At 34.9% G+C, this 21613-nt stretch overlaps 1 protein-coding gene across 10 annotated transcripts in view; it reads left to right on the top strand.

The window, feature by feature from the left end:
- Positions 1-21613, top strand: part of MYO6 (myosin VI) — a 136709-nt gene that overhangs the window by 26773 nt on the left and 88323 nt on the right. Inside the window, exon 2 of one of the 10 annotated variants that reach the window (XM_079146502.1) lies at positions 1876-1996. The exons of the other annotated variants lie outside the window; for them this stretch is intronic. The gene's annotated coding sequence lies outside the window, so the exon portion shown is untranslated. The remainder of the gene's footprint in view (positions 1-1875; positions 1997-21613) is intronic. 10 annotated transcript variants of the gene reach the window in all.

The raw sequence follows: 21613 nt of genomic DNA, 5'->3' as shown, positions 1-21613 counted from the left end.
AACAGGTGTTGGCGAGGATGTGGGGAGAAAGGTACACTCATACATTGCTGGTGGGGCTGCAAATTAGTGCAGCCACTCTGGAAAGCAGTGTGGAGATTCCTTAGAAAACTTGGAATGGACCCTCCATTTGACCCAGCTATCCCACTCCTTGGCCTATACCCAAAGGACTTAAAATCAGCATACTACAGAGATACAGCCACATCAATGTTCATAGCTGCTCAATTCACAGTAGCCAGACTGTGGAACCAACCTAGATGCCCTTCAATTGATGAGTGGATAAAGAAACTGTGGTATAGATATACAGTGGAATATTACTCAGCCATAAAGAATGATAAAATTATGGCATTTGCAGGCAAATGGATAAAATTGGAGAATATCATGCTAAGTGAGATAAGCCAATCTCAAAAAACTAAAGGACGAATGATCTCGCTGATAAGTGGATGAGGACATATAATGGGGGGCAGGAGGGGTTAGCGTTAGGGTTAGGGTTAGGTTTAGGGTTAGGGATAAGGAGGGTGGTAAGAATGAGGAAGAAAGGACTGTATAGAGGGAAAAGAGGGGTGGGAGGGGTGGGGGGGAAGGGAAAAAAATAACAATGAATCAAACAACATTGCCCTATGTAAATTTATGATTTTTAATTAAAAAAAAAAAAACCACAGAGTAGTAGGCTTTCTCATTTTGAAGAAGAAAGTTATAGCAGCAAATGAGCCATGAGAAAAGTTAAGATTTCTGCTAAAGTGCATTCTTTTGGGGAAGGTAGTGTAGTGTAGTAATTAAGAATACAGACTCTTAATTTGTAAGATTTACACATTTTTCTTTTTAAATTGACATATATTTGTATTATGGGGTACATTATAATGAGTCAGTGTATGCACAATGTGTAATGACCAAATCAGAGTAATGAGTATTTCAGTCTTCTCAAATATTATCCTTCCTGTGTTGGGAACTTTCAGCTTCTTCTCTGATTACTTTGAAATATATGATAAATATGTAGATTTATAAACCTTCTATATGTGATTTTGCACATGATAAAAGATAGAGCTCAAATTCCATTCCCTACCAAATGGATATCCAGTTTTCCTAGTAGCATTTGTTGAAAAGTTCATGTTATTCTAAATTGATTACTTTTGTTGTAAATTAAGTACATAGTTGTGTATATAAATCCTTTTATGTATATGGGATGACTGGATCATGTGATAGTTCTATTTTCAGTTTTTTTTTTTTTTTTTTGTACCAGGGATTGAATTTAGGGGACTTAACCACTGAGCCACATCCTCAACCCTTCTTTTTTGTATTTTTGTTTTTGTTTTTGTTTTTTTATTGGGAGACAGAGTCTCACTTAGTTGCTTAGGACCTCACTAAGTTGTTGAGGCTGGCTTTGACTTTGCAGTCCTCCTGTCTCAGATTATAGGCATGTGCTGGGATTATACTGCTGGGATTATAGGCATGCGCCACTGCCCCTGGCTCTGTTTTCAGTTTTTTGAGGAACCTTCATACTTTTCCATAATGACTCTACTAATTTATATTCCCACCAATAGCATGTAAGGGTTTGCCTTTCTCTGTATCCTTCGCAGTGCATGCACTAGGGGTTGAACCCAGGGCCTCATGCATGTAAGGCACATACTCTCCCACTGAGTTATATATATGACTGCCTTTTTTTCTTTTTAATTATAGCCATTCTAATTAGGGTGAGTAAAGTTATGGAAGGAAATAGGAGAAATATTTCAAAATACTGGTACAGACAAAGGCTTTTTTGATAAGATCTGAAAACCACAGGTAATGAAAGTAAAACTAGAAAAATGAAATTGCCTTAAACTAGAACCTTCTGCACAGTAGAGGAAACAATCAACAAAATGGATTTTTTTCTCCCTACAGAATGGGAGAAAATATCTACAAACTCTTCATCTAACAGAAGATTAATATCTGGCATATATAAGGAACTCTGAAACAGCAAACAAACAAACAAAAACCAAATAATCCAATAAAGAAAATCTAGGTAAAGAAATATCCTTTTCTCCTTTTCCATATGTATGTATACATATGTGTACTCACATCCTATACTTACACTTTGTTTTATGTGGTACTAGGTATTGAACCCAGGGCTTTGTGCATGATAGGTAAGGGCTCTATCACCAAACTATGCCCCCAGCTCTTTTTCCTGAAATTTTTTACTGTAAATTGCAGGCTCACTTACTGCCCACTTGCCCCTAAATACTTCAGGGTGTATGTCCTTAACAGGAAATACAGAATAACACATGTAACAAATATCAGAATCATTCTTCAATCTGACCACAGGTAACAGTTATCAGTACTATTATATTAAAATCTGAAGACCATATTCAGGGTTCACAATTTATCCTAGATATGGCATTCATAGCAAAGGTAAATCCCAGATAATGTGTTGCATTTACTCGTCACATGCTTTAGTCTCCTATCATCTGGAACAGTTCTTTATCTTTCTTTGTGTGCCTTGAAATTTTTGAGGCAGTTAAGCCAGTTTTTATGTATAATGCCTCTCAATTTGGGTTTGTTTAATACTTCCTCAGAGATTTTTGGTAGGAATACAATTGAAGTGGTACATTGTACTAAGCAGAACTTGGTATAAGGTGGTTCTTGCCACCTTACTATTATTTTTTGCTTTGTAATTAATAAATATATGTATTTTGGGGGATATAAACTTTTTTTTCTTTTTGAGAGGCCACATCTAAATTGTAGCAGAAGGTGACATCAGAATAGGGACCAGAACATTTGAGAACAAGCCACTCACATGTACAGGGAAAGACTGTATATTCCTGGTTTCTAGTGACTTTAACTTAGCATAAATTTTTTGAGAATCATCCATGTTGTTGTGGCTATTAGTAGTTCAGTACTATTTATTGCTGAGTAGTTTAAAGACTATTAATCTTTTTCTCTTTTTACAAATTTGAAAAGTTATTGTTTTACTAGGAATTTTTCGTTTTATCTAAAATTTCAATTCAAGCTTATTAGTATACAGTTGTTAAAAAATCCTTTTTTTTTTGATGCCAACAGGGTCTGTAGTGCAGTCTCAGTTTTATTCCTAACATTGGTTATTTGTCTTATATTTCTTTGTTTCAGTCTTACCAAGAAAACATTTTTCATCAGTCTTTTTAGTGAATTCAAACTGCTACGCTTGGAATTGGATTAATTAAAGTTAATATTGCTAGTGAACCTGCAACGGCAGGGAAGATGCTGCAGAGATGTTTCTGTACATGTTATAAGTTTGATGAAGAACTCTGGGTTGGATTTTTTTTTATTTTTTTGGTACCAGGAATTGAACCTAGAGGCACTTAACCACTGAGTCACATTCCCAGCCCTTTAAAAAATTTTATTTAGAGTAAGGGTCTCATGAGTTGCTTAGTGTCTCACTAGGTTGCTGAGGCTGGCTTTGAACTTGTGATCCTCCTGCTGCCAGGATTACAGGCATGTGCCACTGGCTAGGGCTGGCTTTTGATAAAACTGGTTTATTACTCTTTTGGTTGGTGCTCTGACACAAAGTAGCATAGAATTTTAGTAATATACCCTTAACGTAAATTTTTCCATAAACCTGATGACAATTTTGCAGAACATGTTTTATTGTATAACAAAATTCTAAGATTTATTATGTTAGAAGACAAACATGGTGAGAAACCAAGAGTGAATGGCTCATTCATCTAGTAGATTTATTTGTAAATCTCCTGGGAATCAAACTTATAGCTTCATACATGCCAGGCAAGTGCTCTACCACTGAGCTACATTGATGGCCCAAATTTATTATTTTATTTTTGAGACCAGGTTTCATTGTGTTGGCCAGGTCAGTCTCAGACTTTGGCACTGAAGTGGTCCTCCTGCCTCAACCTCCCAAATAACTGGGACTACAGGAATTTGCCACCATGCCAAGAATTTGTGAACACATTCGAAACAACATGGACATTGGTAGTGCGGTGGTGTGGGCATGTATGATGAGAGAAGTTTGATAAAAATGAGGTTGAAAAGAAGGTAAAGTCTAAGTTACAAAAGGCCTGATTTGTGCCCTGCTTAAGGATTTGAACTCTAAGTTCCCTCCACCCCCACCTAGCTTCACTGAGCTATAACCTCAGCTTTTTTTGTTTTATTACATTTATCTTTTTATTTTGAGACAGTGTCTTGCTAAATTTTCCAGACTGGCCTCAAACTTTCTATGCACCTGCCTCAACCTCCTGAGTGTATAGGCAGGTGCTACTGTTCCTGGTTTAATACATGTTTTCTTAATTACTACCTTTAATAGTAATCTCAAAAATACTTTTAGCCAAGATCACCATTATTTCATAATGGCAAAGAATATAGAAACTCAAGCTTATCTTATAACTGAGACTTGAAGACTTCAACTCCTGTTTTCAGATTGTGTACAGCAAAATGGTGTATTTAGTAGTGTCAATTACCTAAGCATTTTCTTTTGGAAATAGGTAAATAAGATATGTAAGAAAAAATGAATTATGTGTTCACTTTGTGGCATAAACATGTAGAACTTAAATTTGTTTCTGATGCCTCTTTCAATATTTCTGAAGTGTCCAGGATATAATTGGTTCTGCACACTATCTCTGAGGCACTCTAATCCTCTTGGGGTATTCAGCATTTATGGAGGGTTTACTATGTCCTTGGCTTGAGGATGCATATATGGATGCATATCTCCATCATCTTGGTGCTTCAGTTTAGTGGGACAAATGTACACACTAGTATAACATTTTCTTAGGCTCTGCTGAAAGAGTGTGTGGTAGATACAGTGGAAACAAAGGTGAGAAATAGTGGTGGGAAGAGATTGAACTGAGGCAGGAGAAGCTCAGAGGAAGGTGATGACAGACCTTGGTTTTGGAATGGTTTCTTCAGTGCTTATAGGTATGAATTCAACCTTACTTTCATGATCACTAAGTAGTAATATATTTATTTATATTTTAATCTTACAGGTAAAAATAATATCTTATTTTAAAGATTACTAGTTAGAGTTTAGTGTAGAAGTTCTGGCACTTTTTTGTGGTTATAGGTAAACAATAAATTAAATACAGATGTAATTGTGTAGGTACCATGACATTTTAAATTGCTGGATTAATTTTTCCCTTATATCATAACATAGATTTTTCAATTGTTAAGAATTAGTTGATATAATCAGAGAATTTTGGAGTCCTGTTTAATTTTCTTATTTTGACCTGTTGCCCAATTATGGATTTTTCTAGGTGAGTCTTTATGTTTTAAAGAATTATGAATTTAATATATATAAATGTTTATTGTCCTGTTAATGCTGGAATAAAGTTATAATAATTTCCATGCATTATAAGGCTGTGAAATCTGATTATCTGAAATTTTATTAAAATATAATAATTTGTTTTTTAGCTATCTATTGCTGTGACAAAATAACCTGAGATAAACAATTTAAAAGTAAGAAAGATTTATTTTGGCTGATGGTTTCTGAGGTTTTAGTCCCATGGGGTTGCTTGCCCATATCACTTTGGACCTGTGGTGGCACAGTATCTTATAGCAGGAGTACATAGTGAAAAAGTTCCGTTGATCTTACAGTGACTGGAAAGCAAAAGAAGAAAAAGTGACAGGGATCTCAATATTCCCTTCAAGGGCCTAACTCCTTCCATTCCTGAAGCTTCTACCTCCTGAAGGTTCCACCACCTCCCATTAGCACCACAATCTGGGGACCAAGCTTTTAACACATGGACCTTTGGGGAATATTTCAGATCCAAACTGTAGCAGCATGATAAAAAAAAGATATGAGATACGCTCTCCCAAGAGGTAAAGTAATTTGGTTTAAATGATAAAATGAAGATTCTGTTACAGTCTTTTCCTTTTGAATTTTTTCCATTAGTGAAAAGTATTTGATCAAGGTGACTGATTCTTCATCATATTTGAGAAAGAAAACAAATTTATTTGTAACTTCATCTTTTATGAGAATTTGTTTGAATACTTGGGAAGCAGAAGCATTTGGGGATGAATGTTTTAAAAAGTTGCTTTTTTTTTTTGGCAGTACTGGGGAAAAAAAGTTGCTTTTGAACTATAGAATTCTAACTATTGTAAAATGACTAAGTGCTATATGTTGCAGCACATAATTGAATTCCTTTTTGGGGCCCCAAAATTGGATATTAATTAATATATTTTAAAGTGCATAATTTTCCAGTGGCAAAATACTTCTCAGAGTGGGCTCTGATAAAAATAAACTTCTTATAGAAAATTGGAAGGGTTGGCACAGGTTAGTTGACAGCCAATCTGATAGACACAGGGGAGCACTGTCCTAGTGCTTTGTGTTATTAGGCTATGGATGAGTCACTTAACTTCCCTATTTCACTTTTGTATTTGGAAATGAACACAGTAACTGGTTATTGATCATTTATATTATAAAAATAGTCAGATTCTCAAATTCTACCAAAAAGTTGATATATCAGTTAAGATCACTATTGTCATTTGACTCTAATTTTTTAAGTTTTGGATTAAAATGGGTCTGTTTTATAGCTTGATCCAGTCCAGCACATTTTCAATGATTTTGCTTTATTGATATTAATGAGTTAACATATGGGTTTTTAGTAAAAATAGTGTGCTAACAAAATTAGCAGATTATTTTCAAGAAGATAGGTTGGGCTATAAATTATTTTCTATCAAGGGAAAAAAAAAGGGGAATTTGCCACACAAATTAAGATCCCATATGCTTATTTATATCATGCTGGCTTATTCAGAATGTGGACTTCTTTGAAATTTCTTATTTTGACATCTGTTTTTTTTTTTTTTTTTTTTTTTTTGGGTGCTGGGGATCGAACCCAGGGCCTTGTGCTTACAAGGCAAGCACTCTACTGACTGAGCTATCTTCCCAGCCCCCATCTGTTTTTTTTTTTAATTGTTTTTTAGACATTGATTGACATTTATTTTATTCATTTATTCATATGTGGTGCTGAGAATTGAACCCAGTGCCTCAAAAATTCCAGGCAAGCGCTCTACCGCTGAGCCACAACCCCAGTCCATTGACATCTGCTTTTATCTACCTTTAGAACTTTTCATTTATATGCAGCATTTGTGAATATTAAAATGAAGTAAAAATACTAAGGCATTTTTCTGGGATTTGGTAACATGTAGTGGATATAATATGTGAAGAATGATGAGTAATAGTAATGGTTTTGATAATTTTGGGTACTTGTATTTTTCCTGTATTGTGCTTTTTCATTTATTGTATGTACTTGAACATTTCAGTTAACATTTCTGTGAAACTTTTGTTTTATAGTGATTTTACTTTATTTTTTTGAGACAAGGTCTTCTATGTTTCCCATTCTGGTTTGGAACTTGTGGGCTCAAGCGATCATCCTGTCTCCCCAAGTACAGAGACTACAGTCTTGCACCACTTGCCTGGCCATAAAATTTCTTACCTGAAATTCATTTTATAGAGGAAACTCCCTCCCCCCACAGGCCCCCACTCACCATGGTACTAGGGATCAAACCCAGGACTTCATACCAACTTGATAAATGCTCTACCACTGAGCTATATTTCCAGCCTAGCAAACTTTTAGAGATTTAAACTCTTATATGATAAATAATTGTGCTAATAAAGTATTGAGGCTTCAAAAATAATTAATAAGCTTATAAATATTCCCAAGGCAATGATGAAAATAATTAACAGTGAATTCCTTTATAAAGATGTTTTTCCTTTTTGAACGTTGGACTTCTGGACATCTTGTTAAACATGGAGAATCGTTTGCATTGGGTCTTTTCTATCTTGAAACTTCATTGAAATGACAATGTAGGAATTAAAACCAAAAGAATATAAATCTAGAGCAAAGAGATTAGAAGTAACAGCAATGGCAGATGAGAAATTTCAGCACATTTTTGAAACATGTACAGCAGGATAAAGCAATATTATCCGATTTAGTTAAGCACGGCAATCTATGTTAGAAGTTCCTTTTTTTTTTTTTTTTTGGTACCAGGAATTTGAACTCAGGGGCACTCAACCACTGAGCCACATCCCAGCCCTATTTTTTTTTTTTTTAATTTAGAGACAGGGTCTCACTGAATGCTTTAGCACCTCATTTTTTGCTGAGGCTAGCTTTGAACTCACGATCCTCCTGCCTCAGCCTCCTGAGCCTCTGGGATTACAGGTGTGCGCCACCAGGCCTGACTTGTTAGAAGTTCTTACAGAAGAAAAAAACCAACAAGTTCAAATAAAATTGAAGAATCTCTGAAAAGCTTAGGTTTTGGAGGTGCTGATTACTATGTGAGGGTAAAGGCTTATAGTGGCTAACAGTAGAGTGTAAAGGAGTTTAGGCCTCCAGGTCATTAGCCATCTGGCCAGAAAACTAACCTTTACTAGAGCAAGACAAACAGATAACTAACAAATTGGAACATCTCTACAAAAAAGTTGGGTGTTGCCCAGTAACTGTAGAATGAAATCTATAAGGTGACAGTCTCAATCTACTTACATATAATTTTTTATTGACTTCTAAATATGAATGGAAAATCAGATGTGTTTAAGGAAAGCCTTTCCTTTATGAAAGAATCAAATGAACAACAACAACAAACAGAAAACCCAAGAAGGAAATAGAGACAATAGAGGGAGAATTAATGTGACTGCAGAAATAAAATTTTCAAATAGAAGTGTTAGAAAGTCAGGTGGAGGATATTTATAAGAAGGTAGAGTAAAGGAACAAAGAAATATATAATAGATAAGACGAAACCATAAGAGTAGCACTGTCAAAGAGGCACAACAACAAATTATCAGACATTCAGAAAGAACAGAAATAATAATAGGAAAACAATAGAAACAATAACAATAGAGATAATAAACATTCCTCAACATTGTACACCTTGTGCTTCCAGATTGAACGTGCTTTCAGAATATGTAACTCATGAATTCAAGCAGTGCATACTTACCATATTGTCATGGAGTTTAGAGATTGAAGCCAGGATCCTCCAAACTTTAAGGTCATGGGGAGAAACAAAAGGGGGTATAAATCATGAGAAACCTGAAAGGTGAAGCAGTTCTGGATGCTAAAAACAATTTGATTATACCCTCAAAATCCAAAGAAAAATTATTTTCAATCCAGGATTTAAGGGTGTATTAATTGTATCATTTAACCAGAAAGGTAGGATGAAGACTCTTTTTAGACATGAGAGAACTCAAATATATACCCAGGTAATAGTTATGAAGGGAAGTCCCATAATAGCTGGACAGTAAGTCTGTAGAACAAACAAGAGAGTACAATTGTTGCTTATATAATCTTTTTTCTTTTCTTTTCTTTTTTTTTTTTTTTTTAGTATTGGAGATTGTACCCAGGGCCTCTTTTATGCTAGGCAAGCACTCTACCACTGAACTATATCCCCAAACCTTTTTATTTTATGACACAGTCTTGCTACATTGCCCAGACTACCCTTGAACTTGAGATCCTCCTGCCTCAGCCTCCCGAGGTGCTGGAATTTTAGGTGTGTGCCACTGTGCCTGACTTTATTTAAGCTTTTATAAATACTTCATTTGGGCTGGGCATGGTAGAGCACACCTGTAATCCCAGCAACTTTGGGAGGGTGAACCAAGGAGGATTGCAAATTTGAGGCCAGACTCACCAATTTAGCAAGGCACTAAGCAGTGAGACCCTGTCTCAAAAAAAATAAAAAGGGCAGAGATGCAGCTCAGTGGTAAAGCACCCCAGTACCAAAAAACCAAAACATGACAATCCCAAAAACAAAAGCAAAAACAAGAAACAGAAAACAAAAAACAACAAAAAAAGAAAAAAAACAAACTGAATGTGACTTTTCAAAAAATAAAATGTGAAGTTTGTGATGTGTTTGTCTGCCATCCTTGAGGCCCTGGGTTCAATCCCAAGCACCACACACACACACTGTCTCACACATACACCATGTTCTTTTATAATTTTAATGAAAATTCACATAAAAATGCATCTTTGTGACACTGACAATATGTAACTTGTGAGAAGATTGTGTAATTATGAATACTCCTTTAATGTTAACAATTAAATTGAAGGAAAAAAAGCAAGCTCAGCACTGAATGCAGAAAAGTTCTTTCTTCATAGTTACTCAGTAGTTCTTACATTCTATCCTAGGATGGTAATTCTTGTGAATTGAGACTAAGTTGTAGCTGAGTTGAATTTTAATTGTTGAATAAATACTGTGTAATTAATTCCAGAGAGTGAGTGAGATTATAAAACTGTAACTGGGTACTTGAATTACTCTGATTTAAAGTTTTTGGGTTGAACTGACTGTAAGAACCAGGAACTTTCAATAAAGTTAATATTGTGAAGACTCAGATTGGATTTTGGTGTAGATGGAAGGTAGACATTTAAATAAAAGGTAGAAGCTTTAAAAGAAGTCACCCGCATCTATTGTTGATGCTTAGAAATAAAGGCAAAAATGCCCAGAGCACAGTGGGGAAGGTTTTCATTATGAGATCTACTTAAAAAACCATGAGAACAGTTTGCTTTCTTTTAACTCTGTTTGGGGACATTGAAACCCTTAATGGAGGTTTATAGAAATGAGTTGAAAAAAAAAAAAAAAAAAAAAAAAAAAAAAGCCTAACTCCTACCTAAAGTTTGGTTAAACCCTGTAATTTTTATTCATGATTTGAGAATCCATTATATTGCTGTATTTCTTTAATTTTATTACTCCAACACATTGGTATGAAATGTTAAGTTGAATGGCAGCAGGGAATAGATCTGCTTTGAGGGATGTTTATCGTCCAGTGGATCAGAACGATCAGAAAAATTTAGTTGCTGAAAAATACCATTAACAAATGATCACTATACTTCATTTGTGGCTTTGTGGATTTATGAAACAAAAATACAATATAATTTATGACCAATTAACAGTGTTTATAAGGAATTAAATTTCTCATACATGTATTCATTTTTCTTTTAATTTATAACATGCAGTTACTAAGCCTGTTTAATTAACTCTTTGTTCATGCATTCACTAATTATTTGGCACTATCTAGCTTCTGTCGTAGACTGTCATTCTCTCTGCTGCTGCCCTATTTTTGTTGTCTTTTTTTCCCTCCTCTTTCATAATATTGAATTCTTGCATATAGTCTCTTTTACCATAGCATCATGGTTGTCCCTTGTCTGTAGAATAAAGAATTTCACACGTTGGCATTTATCTTGCACTGAGCTGCTGTTTTCCTCTTCTACCCCTCACCCTTCAGTTAAGCATCATTGATATTCAGTATTTCACCTTTCAGTTTTGCCACTTGGAATTTCTGCTTTTGATATTCATTTGTTTATAATACTCCCTATTCTCTGTTTGTTGAAATCCTTGTTCCTTTTGGATCTAACTTAAATTCCTCTTTCTCTGAAGCTCAGTCCCCTGGATGACTTCAGTGCAGTCAAAGTAATCTTGTTTTGATTCTCCCATATGAGAGAATTGTACTTTGGTCCTTTATTTATGTGGAACACCTTGGTCAGGAAAGAGCAAATAATTTTTTATTTATTTATTTTTTTAAGTAAAGACAGAACAGGACAGTAGCTAGGTAAAAGCAACATAGATAGAGTGGAATTAGAGCCTTATTTTTCTAATTTATCATCAGTGTTTGAAATTTTTAAATTTAAAAAGCATTAGCGTGAGGGAATTAATAAAGCAGGCAAATATTGATTTGTTTATGGAGAAGAAAATGTTTGCTTTGGTATATTTCCCTTTAATTTACTTACTGATAGGTAGAGTTTATGTAGTCTATGGTTGAATCTTCTTTTCAAGGATTAAGATAGCCCTTGATTCTTGATTTTTGCCTGTCATTTGACCTAAGTTAGTATTCTGAGATGGAGGAAAGATGAGAAAGGAAAGATGGGTGTGACTAACTATATTCAGTTTACTTGCTTTTTTTGTTTTTTTAAGAAAAAAAAATTGTTTAGGATGAGACTCTTAATTTTTTTCTGGTGCTTGGCACATAATATCAAGTCAGTAAATGTTTGCATAATTCATTTGTAATAATTTCATTTCATGATTGAAATTCCTCTCCAGACAACACTCCCTCCTTGCAGTTCCATCATAAATTACGTTATGTACTGAAGAGATGATTACATTTTGAAGGAAGACATATTTTGACAGTACTCATCTGTAAAGTTTATCATCTTATTGCTACTTCAAATAGTTCTTCATAGTTATAAATACGAGATGAGTATAGCTCCTCTAGGAGTTATTTCAGAATGAATTTATCAGAGATTTAACATTGCAATGTTTTCATGTTTGTCTCTTCTACTAATGGTTGGTAGTTGGGAAATAAAAATTATTCCTGAGGTTCATTTTTCAGTTTGACCTTCCAAAAATTAGTGAAATTACTAGTGCCCACAGGAGTTGGAAAATATTATTAAACAGTATGTGATGGCAACCATTAATTCTAGGTCTCTAAGCTGAGAACTAATTATGCAAAAAGAATTTATTGAGTCCCTGATATTTACTTGCTCTCTTTTTTCCTAAACCCATCTGGAGGAGTTTGGGCAATATTTACTCAATGATTTTAATTAAAAGTTAAAACAAAAACCAAATGTATGCCCTGCTCTGTTAGAAACCAAGATACTTTTTAGGAATGATGGTGTAGTTTAGTGGTAGAACAGGTGTATATAGGAGGCTCAATCCCCAGCACAGAAAGAAAAAAGATCTATCTCAGTAAATAATGAGTTTCTGCAGAGCTCCCTGTGAAGTGAGAATGCCTAGTTAACCATGAACATTGGCCGCCTTTTCTTGGGTCTTGTTTGTTTTATATTGAGTCACATGAGAAATGTTGTTAAAGTCTTGCTGGCTCATTTGGCCTCAGTGGTCCTTACTTTAACCACAGACAATTAGGAATTTGTATGAAATTGAACAAATGTGAAAGGGTCACACAACATAGTCATTTAGAAACATCATGGACATGTTCCCTAACACAATCAAGAGGAGCCAGGACCTGGGAGTTGCTGAAAAGTACTGTAGTTTCATCTCTGGGGTTGTTAAGTAGAGGTGGATTTCTAGTCTATTTTCAGTATTCAGAAAACGCTTACGGAAGATTTATATTTGTGTAATGAACTAAAGTAGAATAAATAAGGTGTTAAATTTCTTTTTTTTTGTCATTGCAGTAATATTAGTCATAGTTGGCAAGACAATAAAATTGTCAGTTTAACAAATATTTATTGTATGCCAAACACTGTTCTGGGAGTCTAGATTCATAGCAGTGAACAAAACAAAGCCCTTGGATTGAAGCAATTTATATTCTTTTAGGAAAAAATAAAGTATATGTCAAATGTTAAGTACTGTAGGAAAAGCATAGCAGGAAAAGGTGTTGGGATTTGCTGGGTTTGAATGGATAGGTGGAGTTGCTGTTTTAAATAGTAGTCAGAGATGCCTCCCTTAGAAGTTGATAATGGAGCACAGACCTGAATAAGATAATAATTCTGATATCTTCGTGCAGAGGAATTGAGTCATTCAAGAAATCCTTGAACTCTGAAATGAATACATACTTAATGTGTCAAGGAACAACAAGGTGACCATCATGTATCAAGTAGAGAGAGCAGTAGCAGACCACATCAGAGAGGTTATGGGCAAAAGGAACAATATGTGAAAGGTCTTGTGGGCTGAGAATGCAGCTCAGTGGTAGAGCACTTGCTTATGGACCCTGGATTGGATTCCCAGCACTGCAAAAAACAAAACAAACCAATCAAAAAATCAAAACTAAGGTCATGTGAGGTGGCACACATCTGTAATCTTAGTGAGTTGGAAGACTGAGACAGGTGGATCACAGGTTTAAGGCCAGCCTCAGGAATTTAGCAAGACTCTAAGCACTTAATGAGACCCTATCTCAAAATAAAAAGGGCTAGAGGATGTAGATTATTGGTAAAACTCTCGTGGGTTAAATCCCCAATCCCCCCACCTTCCCCCCAAAAATCATAACCAAAACAAACATAAAACCCATTCCCCCAAAATACACACACACATCCACAACACGGAGACAGGAAAAGAGACTTTGATGTGAGGTGAAATGAGAGGCTTTTGAAGAGTGTTGAGCGGTTATGAAAGGGTCAGATTAATGGTTGTCTGAGAACTGACTCTGTATAGAGAGGAAGGAAGCAGGGAAACCAGTCAGAAGCTACTGTAATAATCTTGGTGAGAGATGTTGACTAGGACCAGGGTGGAATTTGTTGTTCTGTGAAATCAAGTGTGATTCTGTATAATTTTTTAAAAAATATTTTTAATTATAGATGGACACAATATCTTTGTTTTATTTATTTATTTCTTTCGTGTAGTGCTGAGGATTGAACCCACTACTTCACACTTGCTAGGCAAGCACTCTACCACTGAGCTACAATCCTAGCCCTGATTCTATATGAAATTTGAAGATAAAGGCATTGGAATTTGCTGAAAGATTAGATGTAAAATGAAAAAGTGGGGTATCAAAGATGACTTCAAAGTTTTTGGCATGTGTAACTGTAAAGTTAAAATTGTCATTTAATGAGAAGTGTAGAAATATGAGATGAGCAGATTTAAAAGGTAATTAAGAGGTCAGTTTAGGATATGGTAAGTTTGTGACGGTTCTTAGTCTCCTAAGTAGTGATGTTGAATAGTCCATGAGACTGGAGGTCTGGAGTTTAGGGGAGAGTGTGTTTGAGATAGAAAATTATGTGTTATTAGCATATTAATATGCCACTATTAGCCACTATTAGTCAGAATGTTTAAAGCCTTACCACTAGGTCAGATAATATTTAAAGCCAGGAGATGAGAGTAGATAAAGTCCAAGAATTCATCTCCAAGGATTTCTGATGTTGAACAAGATAAGGAATGTTGAATGCTTCAAGGAGAATACTCAGATGATACTTACATAACGTGAAGATTGAAAACTGGTTAGGCGATTTAGATATGTGGAGGTAACCTGTGATCTTGAGAGGATGGGAGAGGATGGGAATGTATACTTTATAGGAATGCCTTCCGGAGAAAATGAGAAGTGAATGGTACAGTAGTAAAGAGGGAACAATTGGTGAAGAGATATGGGGAAAGGGAATGGGAGGGGAGAGATTGATTGATTGGAGATTGTCCTTGCATGACTGGGAGGGGATGGGATCAGATGGGTAAATAGAGAGACAGGTCTTAGATAAGAATAAGAATAATTTGGCCTTAGTAAAAGAACAGAAGGCAGAATATGTGGATACACATCCTGATTGATAAGTAGATATGGTAAGACCTTGAGGAATATTTTAAACTATCTAAGATATTTTAAAAATAAGAAACTTTGCATTTGTATGTTTAGAGATTAAATTCAGTAGACACTGTATTCGAAGAATGTTATATAGTGGGATTGAAAGTAATTAAAGGGCCCTTGAAAAGAAATTTTAAAAGCTAGTGTAAGTTGCTCATTTTGTAGAATATCTGAATTTATTTGTGTTATTCATAATGTCCCCTTTTTGTCCAGTCACATTTCCTTAAGGTTGGCCACGCTTTGATCATGCCTATGCAATGAAGTCTCCATAAAACCCTAAAAGGACAGTCTCTTTAAAAACCCAAAAAGACCAAAAGGGACCTCCTATACCTCACCCTGTGCATCTTCTCATCTGTATCCTTTATAGTATCTTTTATAATAAACTTATAAATATAAGTATTTCCCTGAGTTTTGTGAGCTGCTTGAGCAAATTAATCAAACCAAAGAAGGTAGTTTGGGGAAACTGATTTATAACAGGTGGTTCAGAAGTACAGTTCAAACAACCTGGGACGTGCAACTGGCATTAAAGTGGGCAGCTGTAGTCTTGGAGACTGAACCCTTAACCTGTGGGATCTGACACTCTCTTTCCAGGCAGACAGTGTCAGAACTGAACTGGTTTAGAGGACAACGAGCTGAGATCTGCCACTACAGAATTGCTTGCTTGCTTGCTTGTAGGGAGAAATTTGTACCCTTTTTGAGGTCACAGAAGGCTTTTGTGTTGATTGTGATATGAGGGCAGAGGTAAAAAATACAGTTTGTTTTTTTATGAACACTACTTATTGCATATTTTATTGATGTTAATTAAGGTAAATTATACCAAAGGTTTTTTTTAAATAACAAAGGTATTTTATAACTGATTCAACAAAACGAAAAATTCCAGTGAAAAGTTCTATTCCTTTTGGTCATTTCTCTGAATCTGAGCTAGTCATTTAATTGCAGTATTAACTAGAAACAAAATTAATTCTCTGTAAAAGCTCTATTTACATCTTAGCACTGACCACTCAAACCAATAAGTTCTAGTTTGTACTTCTTTGTAATCTACTCATTAAAAAATTTAAATTCAGGCTGGGGATATAGCTCAGTTGGTAGAGTGCTTGCCTAGCATACACAGGCCCTGGGTTCAATCCCTGGCACTGCCAAAAAAAAAAAAAAAAAAAAAAAAAAAATTAAATCCAAACATAAGACTTTACAAGGAAGAAATAAGAAACGTTCCAATGTTCACAAAAAAGAATGAGAGGACTTTCATAAAGTCCTTATATGTTTTTTAAATGGTATCTATTTTTTATACCACTGAAAATAGGTTAGCCCAGGCAAGAGAATCACAAGTTCCAGGCCAGACGCAGCAACTTAATGAGGCTTTTAACAACTTAGCAATACCTTATCTCAGGAAAAAAATTAAAATAAGAAAAAAGGACTGAATTTTGCAACTCAGTGGTAGAGCACCCTTAGGTTTAATTCCCAGTACCTACCCTACTGCCTGCCCCCCCAAAAAAGATAGATTTGGACAATGCAGTATTTATAGTACTCTTTTTCCAGATCTAGTGACAAAAATTAACCGTTGGCCACTGGCACAGACAGTTAGCTTAAGCAAAGCTGTGCAGATTAAGGAATACTACCTCTGAATCTGTTTCCTCTGTTATAGAACAGGGATGGTAGCTACCTCCAAGAGATGAAAAATTAAGTGAGATAATATAAAACATATCTTAGTGCAGTGTCTAGTATATAGTGAATGGTTTGTGCAGCATTGTGGTTTTGTTTCTTTAGACTCTGAATTGAACTCCATACCAGCTGTGAGAACATGTAGTTTCTCTCAATTCCTATTTTTGTGTGTAATGCCTGTGCATGAGTACATGCATACACATAGCCAAAGTTAGCAGAGTTAAGGAAAACTTAGTCTTGTGCATTATGTGAGAACTTTGTTGAATATTCTAGATTTTTTGGCTCATTTATGAAACAATGATAGTAGTTACCATTGAATAGCACTCTCTACCCTTCCTTGTTAATTTTCATACCCCTCAGAGTTTTTTCCTCTTATCATTAGTATTTGAGTTTTTGATTTTGTTTTCCCATTTACTTTTTTTTTTTTTTTTTTTTTGGCGGTGCTGGGGATTGAATCCAGGGCCTTGTGCTTACAAGGCAAGCAGTCTACCAACTGAGCTGTCTCCCCAGCCCGACTTATTTTCTTTATCAGGAGAAATATGTTGTCTGAATTGGATTTGACTTGAGGCCACTTCCTAAAATGACTCCTTTACTTTTAGGTGAAATTCTTCAACTTCTGTTTGGGAATATGTGCAGAATTAAAGTGTTGGAGATGTCACAGGTGCATTTTAAAGGTCTAAGGACTGTCAGACTTCTCATTATCTTGATTGATGACAGAGTGACATCTAGGTCGTGGTTTTGTTGATATGTAGTCCTTTATCTCATTGCCCTTGAAATTTCTGAGTACCATGGACTCAGGACCTGTGATTGAAACTGCAGAATTTGAGCTAAGCGTGACAATTTTACATAAGATCTTCTAGGAGAAGCATCTGTCATTGGTCTAACTTTGGTTTTCTGGAATTTGATTGTTCTTTTCATTAATCACTTTTTGGGAGAACATTATCCCAAAATTGGAAAAAATAAGGTCCTCAGTTATTTATTCTTTTTATTTTCTGAAAAGACTAAAAATCCTTTAAGAAGTGACTTATGTAGCATAAATTACAAAACTAAGTAATTTCTGGATATAATTGTTAGATGATACATTAGATTAGTCACAACATATGGAAAACTTAAATCACCTGGGATAAATTACCATTTGCTATTATCTATTTTATTCTGGTATTTTAACATCCAGGGAAGAAATTGTGCATTTTTCAAGTAAACTGAGGTATTTGGTCTCTAAAGAACACAAGCTTTTCTTTGCCTAGTGTCCTTTTTTCCCTTGTGTAGTGTATGTTATTTTAGTAAAGATTGTCTACATAAAGTATTTTAATTATGTCTGAACTCAGATGTGTTTTGTAATAGTAGTTTATGCAGGTCTTTATATCTGAAATATGGTTTATAATTTCTTCACTGTAAATCTGTAAAAAAAAAATCATATAATCAATTCTAATTGTTCAGTTCATATAGTATTTGTAGAATTTTCCTGATAGTATCAGTTTTGAAAGCATGTCATAAGACATTTAAAAATACTTAAAAACCATGTAATAAACTTATTAATGAAATACTTTTTTTTTTTTTAACCCTCTTTTTAGGTTAGGACATTAATCTATGAGAAAAAAACAGACTTAAAAGATAGTTGAAGGTAATAGCTGTGGTGTTCACTGTTTTTCAGAATCAAGTAGTAGTGATTGATGGTCTTAGCTTTAAACATGAAGTGTACGTTGGAATTTCTTAATTCCATTAAGAAATTAATGCCGCCATTAACATTTTCCTTTTTCCTTGTGTTGAGTTAAAATGAAATTCATCTCTTTTCCTTCAGAATTTAAACCTAAAGCAGTGCCTGGCACATAGTAGGTACTCAATAAATATTCATTGAAAAAATGAATGTTAATATCCATCAAAATTACTTCATTAAATTGAGGTAGTCAATTTTTGGATCTTGTTAATTTTGAGATGTTTTCTTATTTCTTTGTTCTGAGTTTGAACTTAATGGTGATATTTTCTACTAATGGATGTTTATTTATTTTTATTTTTATTTAAAATTATTTTTAGTTGTAGATGGACATAATACCTTCATTTAACTTAGTCATTTTTATGTGGTGCTAAGGATCAAACCCAGTGCCCCACGCATGCCAGGCAAGCACTCTACCACTGAGCTACTACCTGAGCCCAGATGTTTATTTATTTATTTATTTTTTTGGTGGTCCTGGGGATTGAACTCAGGACCTTGTGCTTGCAAGGCAAGCACTCTACCAACTGAGCTATAACCCCAGCTGCGGATGTTTTTATTTTATAAAACCAAAATAGACACAATAAATTTGGGTATGTATGTTTAATTAATGCATAATCAATATTATAGTTATAAAGCAATACCCATGCTTTGTATAACTAACTGAAAATTAACTTTGAAATGTTTTCTAGGAAGGACTTTTCAGAGGTAATTTAGCAACAAAGGGAATCCTGCTGAAAAGTTTTTGAGAGTATTGGTGTATAAATAAGCTTTAAAAAATTTTTTTTTTTAGTTATTGATGGACTTTTATTTTTATTTGTTTATATGCAGTGCTGAGAATCAAAACCAGTGCCTCACATATGCTAGGTGAGTGCTTTACCACTGAGCCACAACCCCAGCCCTATACGTAAGCTTTTATGGAACTGAAATACCCTATGAAAGATTGTGTTAAGCATATACAAAATACATGAGTCATAGACAACTGTTACATCGTGCTGGGTTTTCTCACAGTATCTGGACACCAGGGAAGCTAATAGCCTTCAGGATATACTGATAGAGGTGACAGGAGGTGCCAGTTTAAAGCTGTGTGCCAAGGTGCACATAACATTGTTTTGATCAGTAAGGTCAGGGCCAAATGAAAGAGTAATCTTTTTAAAAGGTAAATTTGATACATCTATCTTACCTCTTCATCCCCTCCCCCTCTTTTTGAATTTAAGATTCCTTAGGACAGGTTTTTGCCAATTTTGTTAACCCTTTTATTCCCGTGGTGATTTTCCTGTTAGGTAGAAAACTCCTTGAGGTCAGACACCCTGATTCTTTTTTTGCTCATCATTGTATTCTCAGCACCTAGGATTACATGGTATGTAGTAGGTGACTAAATAGTAATTAACGGAAAGAATGACTTGTAAGACAGTCTTGGAAATGTTGCTTGCAATTTTTTTTTTTCCTTTTTGGTATCTCATTCTAGTTCTTTTAGCTTATCCCCAGATTCCTTCTTAGCTGCCACTCGGTTCTTAGTAACCTAGCTAACACAGTATATGGTGTTGGTAATTATCATAACTGTACTTTTTAAAGTGTAATCTTCGAAGATAATTGGTGATGTGCAGTAATGGCTCATATTTTGTATGAATCTGCCCATTCTGCCCATGTTTTAGGGACGTTATTGGAATTATCCCTAGAGTCCAGCAAAGAAAACAACATGAATGTGTTTGTATTTGACCCTTTTACCTCCAGTAAGTTGTTCCCTAGGGAATATTCTGGTGATAGCTTTTTCACCTTTCAACAAAGAATAAATGAAATGTTAGCGTAGTTAGCATAGGCTACAAATTGCCTTCTATAAATTACCTAGTGCATTTGTAGATTATTTTTATAGATTACTAGAGTGCTTATTTCAAAAATGCAGTATCAATTGTCAAGCAGGTAGCAAAAATGAGGCAATTTTCAGTTGATGATAGGGTTTTGTCTTCGTTTTCCCTCTTTTCCTAGAATAACTTTAGGAATTTTAAATTTCCTTAACTACCCTTATTCCGCCCCCTACCCTGTGCCTTAGTATCCCTGCAGTGCCTTTATAGTGCCTTTATGTGTTCAGAATTTCCAGTAGGATAGTACTACTGGAAATAGGATAGCAGGAAAATTAGATTATCCTTTACAACTTCCTTTATAGTGTCTTTTAAAGTATTTTTCATATGTAAACATGTTTAGTAAGAATATTTCATGAGTTTTCTGAAAGACTTTCTGGAACCAGAGAGTAACATGTCTATAAAAGAATTTTGTGTTCTTTGATAGTATGAATAAATCAGCCTTCATTAATGAAAGATCATTTTTTTTTTCAAACATGTTTATAGGGTAATAACATCTGTCTCATTCTACCTTCCTTCCCATCCTCACTGCCCCACCCCCGCATCCCCTCTGCATAATCCAAAGTTCCTTCATGAAGGATAATTTATAGTGTAAATATTTAGGATTCCAAAAACAATTAATTGAAAATTTATTTTAAAAGAGGTTTATTGTAGTGAAAACTTTGCACTCTCTATGAAATAATATTTAATTTAATGGGGGTTGGTGTGAGTGTCTGCAACTCCCTCCAGGTTCTGATACATTATCACTACATAGTCATATAAGGGAAATTAATTTAAGTAGTTCATCGATTCACCTGGTCCTGGGGCAGTGGATGGCTCTTGGGTCGTAGTGTCTAGTCCGTACTGGTAGTGTGTAGTTCTGGGTTGGAAATATCTTTCCTTCAGGATTCTCATAGCATTGCTTTATAGGCTTACAACTTTGTCGTTGAAGCCAATCTGATTCTTAATCCTTTGGATATGACCTTTTTTTTCCCTACCTTTTCCCCTCATCTCTCTGGAAATGTGTGGCATCTTTTCTTTATTTCTGGTGTTTGGAAATTTGACAGTGATGTCTTTTTGCATGTGTCTTAGTTTTCAGTTACATTGCTGAGGACTCAGTGGATATTTTGGCTAAACTTTGGAAAAATCACATCTTTCAGTTTTGGTGGATTTTCTTTGGCTATTTCAAAGTTTCTTCTCTATTTTGGTGAGCTGGAGGCTTTCTTT

The sequence above is a fragment of the Sciurus vulgaris genome, assembly GCF_902686455.1.
Source record: "Sciurus vulgaris genome assembly, chromosome: 7".
NCBI lineage: Eukaryota > Metazoa > Chordata > Mammalia > Rodentia > Sciuridae > Sciurus > Sciurus vulgaris.
The sequence above is the reverse complement of the archived record's forward strand: the minus strand, read 5'-3'. Positions and strand labels throughout refer to the sequence as shown.